The following is an 8,164-nucleotide window of genomic DNA, read 5'->3' on the forward strand; positions in this document are numbered from 1 at the left end:
TAATTGCTTGTAAAAACCTAATCTCACCCAGTTAAGAAATCTTGCTCAATTATTGTCTTCCACCTAGAGAAGTTTTTACTAGCCTTTTCTAACTGTAACAGTAGGGTTATTAGTTTATATTCTCTTAATTTTACTTGAATATGAACTATATTATATTAAACTTTTATCTTTTAAGAAAGCTTATTTTTAAATAACTTTTAGTATGGAGGGTTTGTAAATACTGTAAAGTTTCTAAAATTGTATTTGAAATATCATTGTATTTAATTACTGCTTTTATAACATTGTAAAATACTAAAAAATGGGTTTCAATATTTTTAATAACTTTGAAAATCTTTGTCTAGCTTTTTTTTAAGATTTCTCTTTGGTCAAGATGTCCAGTTAAAAATGTATTATTTGAAACATATAAACTAATTTCTGGTATTTAACAACAGTCTCATAGATTTGTATTTTCAACTCACAGTTGAGTTGCAACATCAAATAGAAATATCTAATTTTGGCTCTTTAAAAAGAGTAATGTCCAGTTGAAACCACCTGAATCATGTAATAGTACTAACAAACTAGGAACTGTTTCTGTTGATTCAACACTCCAAATACAGATTTGAATACATAATTACTAACTATTCACATGTAAAATTTTTATTTCTAGAGTACCTAATTTTTATATGTGTTTTCTTCTGGTTATAAAATTATGGTAACTTCTGAAATAATGCAACCAATAATTATTGTAATGTTCAAAATACTTATCTTCAGACTGTTGATTTTTCTGTGAAATCAGTTTCTTCCGGTTCAGAATTTTTTTTTAAGATAAACTGATTTTTGGGGCGCCTCAGTGGCTCAGTCGTTAAGCATCTGCCTTCGGCTCAGGTCATGATCCCAGGGTCCTGGGATCGAGCCCCACATCGGGCTCCCTGCTTGGCGGAGAGCCTGTTTCTCCCTCTCCCACTCCCCCTGCTTGTGTTCCCTCTCTCGTTGTCTCTGTCAAATAAGTAAATAAAATCTTAAAAAAAAAAAAACTGATTTTTATGTTAACATGGTTGGACTTTTCTGTGTATTCATGAATTGTGGCTTCCTCTCCTCACATGTTGATTATGTATTTTATGAGAAATTAAGTCACCTTAAAGTTCAAGGGTACTTGGAGTATCACTAATCATAAAATGTCATCACTACAGGCTCCTAAAAATGTAGCTGCAGTGAGGTCTAAAGCAGGGCTCCAAAGGAGTTGGCAAACTTTCTATAAAGAGCCAGATAGTAAATAATTTGATCTTGGTGGACCATAGGGTCTTTGTAACAAACTACTCAATTCTGCCACTGTAGCAAAAGAAGTATGTAAATGAATGGCATGTCTGTGTTCCAGTAAAACTTTATTGACGTTGAAACTCGATTTCATATAATTTTCGTATGTTATGAAATAGTCACTTGATTTTTTTCAACCATTATAAAATGTAAAAATCATCCTTAGCTCACAGGCCTGATCAAAAGAGGTAGTGGGTCAGATTTGGCCCATTGGCCATAGTTTGATGATCCTTATCCTTGAACATAATATACATTAAGTAACCTTAATGACCTTAAATCAATTGTCCTGTAGTCTCTGAATGATTCCCATGCCATTTTGGGACTAGATACACGGAGAGGTTTCTGTCCTGAATTTTCAGGTTCATAGACTCCTAAATCCTAAAGACTTTGTCACAGTTAACTGGTCAGCCAGTTCATTTCAAATGGTTATTAAAATAATCATTTCATTTATATGAAATTGTCTGAAATTTAAAAAGGAATTTATCAGATTAAAATCACATTGATGTTATTATTTGTTTTCATCATAGCAAGCTGGCCAACTTTTCTTGGTGTCCCATTCATCCTTTCACTTTACCTAGTTAGCCTTTAAGTGTGGGTGCTGTAAGCACTCACTATACTTGAGATGGCACAGTAGGTATAATTTCTTATTCATCCGCTGTAGAAAAGATTCACCCTCATACTGGAACCATTTCTGTATACCATTTACAGTCATGTCATAACACCAAGACCTTGCTACCTTCCCTCTACTAGAAATTTTCAGAATATTCAATAGTTGTGGTAGTGGGCTGATTTTAGCCTCAGAAACAAAATTATAAATCTTTGTAACACAACATTAAACTACATGAGAACTGTTAATCCTTTCAAAACCCTGCTACCTACCAAGTAATTTGTTTAAACAAATGCAAAATCCGAATCAGACGAAATTTAGCTATACAATAAACATTGATTGGACAAAATTATTAGCAAGCAGCAGAAAAACAGTTCATATTGTTTGATATGCTCAATGAAATTCCAGTTTTGTGTTTCTTTAGATGTATCAACCTTTGCATAAAAGGTTCTCTCCAAGTAGATGAAATAGTACCCTGGAGGCATAACTGTTACCTTGTAGTGGGCAACAGGCAACTAAAATCTTCCAAAATCAGTCCTGGACTTCATTCTAACGCCATGGAGAGGGTGTAGAGTTTACCAGATCTATGCTCTTATTTCTAAGGGAGGTGAATATCCTCAAAATATTTAGGCAATTCACATGTATCAAATGTCACCAATTTCAACAAGAGCCCATATCTTTTTTTTTTTTTTTAAGATTTTATTTATTTATTTGACAGAGACACAGCGAGGGGGAACACAGAGGGAGAAGCAGGCTTCCCGCCGAGCAGGGAGCCCGATGCAGGGCTCAATCCCAGGACCCTGGGATCATGACCTGAGCCAAAGGCAGACGCTCAACGACTGAGCCACCCAGGTGCCCCCACAAGAGCCCACTTCTAACATCTGTTACATAAAGGAGTATCTGTTATATAATAGGACTAGCTTCTGAAGGGCTTTTAGTAGCTGCTTTGGGAGCGTGACCTTTCTGATTTAACACCAGCTGTTCACTCCTAGAATGTAAATTCTTACTAACATTTAGATATAAAAGAATGTAAGCTCCATGAAGGCAAGGATTTTTTGTCTTTTTTGCTTACTACTGTACCTGGCCGAGTAAGTGATCAAATATTTGCTGAAATGACTTTGCTGAAGTATTTAAGGTAAAGACATTATAAAAACAAAAACATATTTTAGCTACAAGCATTCTTAATACAATCACAATAATAAAAAATAGGTTTCAAACACAGTCCTATTTTAGGGAAGTTCGGGAACTTAAAATGAAGCAAGGGGAAGCATCCAGGTAAGAGGACATGCACACTAGATTTCCAATGTTGGATATTTATACTTTCTCTGAGATTGTATCAATCTGGCAACCATAACAGAGGCCCACTTAATCTAAAAATTAAATTGGTACTTAACAGCCAATACATTTTGGGCCTGCACTTTCTGTACAGCCCTTAACTCCTTTTTCTTCCATTGCTTTTGAGTAATTTATTTTTAAATACGTCACCTTAATATTTCACCACATTTTTGCATCATACTAAACCCTGGCTAATCCTTAAAATGTTAAAGGCAAGACATTACCATATTTGTTAATGAATACATTAAACCTTTACGTATAAATGCTTTAATATGCAGCCCCTATAAAGCTATCAGATGTCTGAAAAGTTTTTAAACATGAATCAAAGAGTAGTTTTAAGAACTTAAGCTATGAATGGGTGAGATTACCCATTTAATATAGTCCCCAAAAGGAATAACAAGAGTATGTAAAATGAAAGAAAGTCCCTCAGAGTTTAAAATTCTGTTGCACAATCCTGTCTTCTATGTTCAAGAAGTTTGTAGTCATTTTCAGAATCCACTCCAGGAGCCAACTTCTTAATCTAGACATCAGGCAAACCATTCTGTAAAAACCAAATATTTGTCAACAATGTCTCCTTCCAGTTGTTTTTTTTTTTTTAAGATTTTATTTATTCGACAGAGAGAGACCCAGTGAGAGAGGGAACACAAGCCAGGGGTGGGGTGGGAGAGGGAGAAGCAGGCTTCCCGCAGAGCAGGGAGCCCGATGATAGGGCTCGATCCCAGGACCCTGGGACCATGACCCGAGCCGAAGGCAGATGCCCAACGACTGAGCCACCCGGGCGCCCCTGTCTCCTTCCAGTTTTAATACTTTACCCCAATATCTGAAAATCTAGATTGTCTCAGTCACTTTCCTATTTCTAAATGATTTACGTATTGTTAAGAAAGAAAAAAAAGGCCTGGAGTATTCCTCCTATGGCTTACATTTTCTACCCAAAGCTGAAAACTGTCATTTTTTTTTTAAGATTTTTATTTATTTATTTCAGAGACGAGAGTGGGAGCAGGGGGCAGGGAGAGGGAAAGAACTCTGCACTGAGTGTGGAGCCCAATACGGGGCTCGATCTCACGACCCTGAGATCATGACCTGAGCCGAAACCAAGAGTCAGACGCTCAACCAACTGTGCCACCCAGGCGCCCTTGAAAACTGTCATTAAAAAAAAAAAAAAAAAAAAAAAAAACACTATAAATGAGGTATCAGTCTCTACCAAAAAAGGAGGGGAAGTAGAGGAGAGTGAAAACTCTACAAATAGTTTGGCAGAGTATTTTACAGAAATACCCATCTCTTCCATTCACCCACTCAACCCTCTGCCTTTTTTTTTTTTAAGATTTTACTTATTTATTTGACAGAGACAGAGAGTACAAGTAGGCAGAGGGGCAGGCAGAGGGAGAGGGAGAAGCAGGCTCTTCGCTGAGCAGGGAGCCCGATGCGGGGCTTGATCCCAGGACCCCGGGATCATTACATGAGCCAAAGGCAGATGCTTAACCAACTGAGCCACCCAGGCGCCCCTCAACCCTCTGCCTTCTAATCTGCCACATTATCCAAGAAATCAGCGACAATGGGGCCTTAGATACAATGAGCTCATGCCCAAATCTTTGCCAAAATTTTGGGGGTGGGGAAAGAAGACATAATTGCCTATCATGGATTGAGAAAAGTTAATTTATGATAAGTCAACAACTCCAAAGTCCAAGAGAGCTCCCTGATGCCCAAATGAGCTGCCCCGCTTTTCTTCCACAGGCCCTCCCCTTCAGCTCACCGCTTCTCTCCTGAACTTTTCCCTTCCCATCTCAGTCCTGTGTCCCTCTTCTTGTTCTGCTCCCCTGCCCCTTCTCTACCTTTCCTTTCCTTATCCCCTTCCAAAACTGTCTTTTCAGAGTGGGTGGCAATGAAAATGGAGAGCAAGGATTTTGCAAGTGGAACCTACAGAATTTTGTTATTTTAACAGTTGGTGTTTTGGCATGTGTGGGTGTATGTAAAAGGAGAAAATGAAAGAGTCCCAGGCTTCTGGGAGGGGTACTGAATGAATAAAGTTAACATTTACTGAAATAAGGACACTGAAAAATAAGTACATTTTGGTAAGAAGTTACTAAGAGTTCAGGCTTGGACCTGTTCGAGATACCTACCTGGCCTACTCGAGGTCAAACTGTAGTTATAGTAACAACACCTTTAGTTAAGGGCTTACTGCTGCCAGGCAAAAATGCGAATCGCTTTTAGATAAATTACTATCTCATTTAATCCTCACTACACCCCTATGACCTGGTTACTACTGGTCCCAAATGGTAAATGGAAAAATAAAGCTCAGAAAAGCTAAATAACTTCTTTAATTCCTTTGTGGTAGTGCAGGAACTCAAACCCAGCTGGTTTCATTCCAAAACATAAGAAAAAAATTATGAAGCCAAGTTTCTTCCACACCTCTTTGAAGACCCTCGCTGAGGTGCAAGGAAGAACACTTTCATTCCAGCCTCATCTCGACCCCAACACCACCCGCCCCTCGACCCCGCCATTAACCAGCTATATTATTACCATGGGCATACCATACTCTGGAATTCAGTTACCTTGCCTCCCCCCAAATTGTAGTGGTAAGCTCCCTACCGGTTCAGTTCTGCGTTCCGAGTACTCACCATGGTAAAAGATACACGAAGATAAACAACACTACATCCAAGAGGATGAAGAGCCAGAGATCCAACCAGTAGGAATGCTTTGGAAACCGGTCGGCCTGGGATTGAGACCGCACTTCGTGGTTCTGCTGCTGCCTCCCAGCTTCACCCAAGCCTAGCCGCTCCCGGGGACCGTCCCGACCATCAGCCGCAGCTGCGCCCTCTTCCATCTCGCACCAGTCGCCCCACCACGGTCGGAGCAGCCAGCACACCCTCACGTCCTGTACTTCCGCGTTCACCTGGCCCTAAACTGGCCCCAGTTTGCCCGCGTACGCATGCGCGCTCCCCATCCCCGGAAACGGGCCCCGTGCGCTCTTCTTCCAGCGCGCAGGCGCTGCCGGGAGGTCCGCGGACTCCGTGACAGCCGGCAGGCAGTGCGGCCAGTACCCGGAAGCGGAGTAAGCTGGTTAGACAGGTTTCGCTAGAAGGAAAAGTCTGTGGCCGCGCCGAAAGTCACCGTCAAGTCCCATTCCTGTCAGGTGATGGATTCCACCCCGGAACTGCCCACGGCGCCCTTTCCTTATCGCTGTTCCTTGGGGTCCTAATGCCAAAGGTTTAGGGCCCCCTCTGATAGGTTTTGTATTGTGTATATAGCACGTTACACTTCTTTAATCCTCAAACAGCTATAATGAGATGGACGTCATAATTATGAGCATGAGTTTCTAAGGGGGCCGGAGAGCAGATCGTGAGAATGTTGCATGTACCTCATGAGAGTGAATAAAAGAATAACCCAAAGGTTTGGGAGTGTAATCCCCTACGAGATTAGAGTGCTAGCGGAAAAAAAAAAATGACCATTGTAAGGGAGGAAAAATTCTCTACCTACCATCTTTGGGTCTCCAATAGGGCCTAAAAATTAAACTGACATAAGACAGATTAACAGGAGAAAAGCACACACGTTTTATTAATTTTTTTTACATGTACATGAGAATCTAGGCAAGAGAATGAAGACTCGAAGAAGTGACCAGAACAGAAAGCTTTTATACCTTTTAAACAAAGGGGTTTGGGCCAGGGGTAGTAAATTGTGGAGAAATGCCTAGGAAGATAAACATTAGTGTAACAAGGTTGGTTTGTACAGATTTGTCAGCCTGATTTCCCCATCTCTGGTGATAAGACTGTTTTTCTTCCTCCTGGTAGAGGGAGGGCACCTTTCACATGGGAGTTTTATCTCCTGTCAGGAAGAATTAAGGAAGGTCAGAGTGCCCCTCTTGCACCTGCTGTTTCTCAAGCTCCTTTAACTTAAAATAATCAGTATGACAAAGCAGCATATTTTGGGGTGACATGCTGTGAACTCCTTCATTTCCTCTGTCTGAAAGTTCCTTAGAAGTTTCACATAAAAGCTGAATTGGTGGCTGTGGAAAGAATTAAGTTAGCAGCCAAGTGGCAAGGGATCTATCTGCAAAGGGAAAAAAGAGCATAGATTAGAATAAGAATAAATAGGTAATAACAAATCTAAGCATATTTCCTCATACCCCATTAAATCAGTCTCCTATCCCTGGAAATAGATCAGTCCAACAAAATGGCTGGACTTCATTTATCTGATGGAGAGTGTTTATCTTGTCTTTCAAAGGATGCAGGTTAGACATTATTTGTCCCACGCCATTTACATAGAAGCAGCATTCTTCAGCAATGACTACATAAGCTCCTCCTTTTGGACTGTCAGTGTGTCTAGGGTGAGGCAGCTTTGGAGTGTAACAGAGCCTAAACTATTAACTTCTGATAGAACGGCTTCCCATGTTTGTGTAGTGATACGGAACTCATGTTCTATTTCTATGGAAAGATTTAGAACTGCCTTTCCAACTCATAAGTTCCAAAGCCTGGGAAAAGGGAGGTTAATATTGATAAAAACTTAGAATTGTGATGCACAAGCCAGTTTTCTGTAACATCACATATAGTATATTTATGTGGCACTAATTTATGATCAAAGGAACCCAAGTTTGTAATTTGGCTGGCATTTAAGGTGGAGTACCTGGTTACAGAGAGTGTCAGGAATCTGAGTCCACATCATCTTGACCATCTAGGTGGAACTCTTTAACCTTATCATCACATAAGATAAAAAGACCAGTATTGTTCATGGATGAGGTCAGAATGAAACTTGTGACCTACTAAGTTGGGGTTTGGTGTATCTTGTCACCTGTCATGTTGTCATCTGCACATTTCCAACTTCCGTGTATCCCTGTCAGTCTATGGGAGCAGAACAGGTTGTGAAAGATCAGATAGAGGAGGCCTGCAATTAGGCCTTAGGAGCTGTAAGGCTTGGTTTTGTTACGTGACCAGGTGA

Source organism: Callorhinus ursinus, unplaced genomic scaffold (assembly GCF_003265705.2).
Source record: "Callorhinus ursinus isolate GAN/ISIS: 27379988/994484 unplaced genomic scaffold, GSC_fseal_2.0 scaffold4, whole genome shotgun sequence".
NCBI lineage: Eukaryota > Metazoa > Chordata > Mammalia > Carnivora > Otariidae > Callorhinus > Callorhinus ursinus.